The sequence below is a fragment of the Heptranchias perlo genome, unplaced genomic scaffold, assembly GCF_035084215.1.
Source record: "Heptranchias perlo isolate sHepPer1 unplaced genomic scaffold, sHepPer1.hap1 HAP1_SCAFFOLD_54, whole genome shotgun sequence".
Classification (NCBI taxonomy): Eukaryota; Metazoa; Chordata; class Chondrichthyes; order Hexanchiformes; family Hexanchidae; genus Heptranchias; species Heptranchias perlo.
Genome location: NW_027139559.1, coordinates 1,974,874 through 1,976,504, shown reverse-complemented (window position 1 = coordinate 1,976,504; position 1,631 = coordinate 1,974,874). Strand labels below are relative to the sequence as shown.

At 47.0% G+C, this 1,631-nt stretch overlaps 1 non-coding gene across 1 annotated transcript; it reads right to left on the bottom strand.

The window, feature by feature from the left end:
* Positions 1-1,206: 1,206 nt before the first annotated feature.
* trnaf-gaa (transfer RNA phenylalanine (anticodon GAA)) lies at positions 1,207-1,302 on the bottom strand. The gene is made up of 2 exons: positions 1,265-1,302; positions 1,207-1,242 (listed from the first exon to the last, which is right to left on the bottom strand). It is a non-coding gene; the product is annotated as a tRNA-Phe (tRNA).
* Between the last annotated feature and the right edge of the window lie 329 nt (positions 1,303-1,631).

The following is a 1,631-nucleotide window of genomic DNA, read 5'->3' as shown; positions in this document are numbered from 1 at the left end:
TGTTTGAGTCTTTTGCTTCTGAACATTTCCACCGGATCTGAAGGTACCGCTGGTGTGTTCCATGAAGCATCTCCTTCTTCGTGTTCTCATGTGAGGACTTAGGGTCCTCTGGCCGGCCTTATTGAAATAGCAGGTGTGAGTTTATTTGTTAATAGGCGGGAGAGGGGCGATTGGAGACAGCATGAAATGTGAAAGGAGGCGGCACGACGTCTTTAAACCGAAAGAACCGAAATCACAATTCTTCTTTTGGTGAAATAGACATTCTTCTGTTTTTTAGTGTCGTGCATGAAAAAGCGGATCGGGCGGGAAGATGGATTCGAGATCGAAGATCAGCCATGACCTTATTGAATGGCGGAGCAGGCTCGAGGGGCCGTAAGTCCGACTCCTGCAACTATTTCTTATGTTCTTATGTAACAGCTGACCCGCTCCTGGTGGCTTGGCTGTTTGTTTTGCAATATCCCGCCCCGCCTATCCGCTTGATCCAGTTTGTTGCTCCCACTTTCACATTCAACTTGTTTCTCGTCCCTGGTCATGTGAAAAAATTGAAGATTGCAGAAGGTTCAAAGCCTGAAGGAAGATCAACGGTGAAAGGAATGAAAGCAGCGATTTTGCCAATGACGAAACGCTCACTTTTCCTTTATTTTTCGTTGTTCTCTCTTGGAGTAAACTTTGGCGAAAGTGAAGCGAAATTCAGTGACTGTGAAATGACCAGGGGTTCTTGCAGCACAAGATGAAATTGGCGACATCGGCATCTGAGAGGCTGAAATGGTTCACATTGTTCCCGAGTTTCGGTAAGAGGCAGCACGGATTGATTTGTCGCGCTGAATGTCTCTGCATTCGACCGCCCACGGAGATGATGCTGGAAGTGTCTGCAAGGAGAGGGTGGGGGATAAAAAGTATTTAATTTATTCGAGCAAATAAATCCGAATTTTCCAACACGAAACTTCAAACAGAAAAATGTCTGTTTCACGAAAAGAAGAATTGTGTGATCGGTTCTTCAGATTGAAAGATCTCGTGCCGCCTCCTTTCCCATTTCATGCTGTCGCCAATCGCCCCCTCTCCTGCCTATTAATAAATAAACTCACACCTCGTATTGCGATACGGCCGGCCAGAGGACCCCAAGTGCCCACATGAAAACATGAAGAAGGAGATGCTTCATGAAACATATCAGCTCCGGTGGAAATGTTCAGAAGCAAAAGGTAAATCTGCTCCAGGTGAGGTTCGAACTCACAACCTCGGCATTTGCTCCAATCTGATACTGTTTTTTCAGTACCGCGCGCTAACCGATTGCGCCACTAGAGCCGCCCACGACTAGTGTGCCCAGCAAACAGTGTCATTTGCGGCCTGTGAGACTGTCTGTTCTTTCAGACAAGTTTCCAAGCAGACAACTGCCGTTCGGACATTGGTGTTTTCGTTGTCGAATTTTTGCCTGCCGCACAGGAAGCTGGGGTTTGATTCCCGCCCAATGCAGGAGCATTTTCATCTGCGTTCATGACATCGCGTGAATTGGCATATTTTCTTTTCTCCACCTGCGTAGCGTTGACGAAACCTCGGCATTCTGTCCTCTGAAACAGGATCAGGAATTGAGTCAATTTTCACTGTCAGTCGGGGTACAGCCGTATTTAATTGGG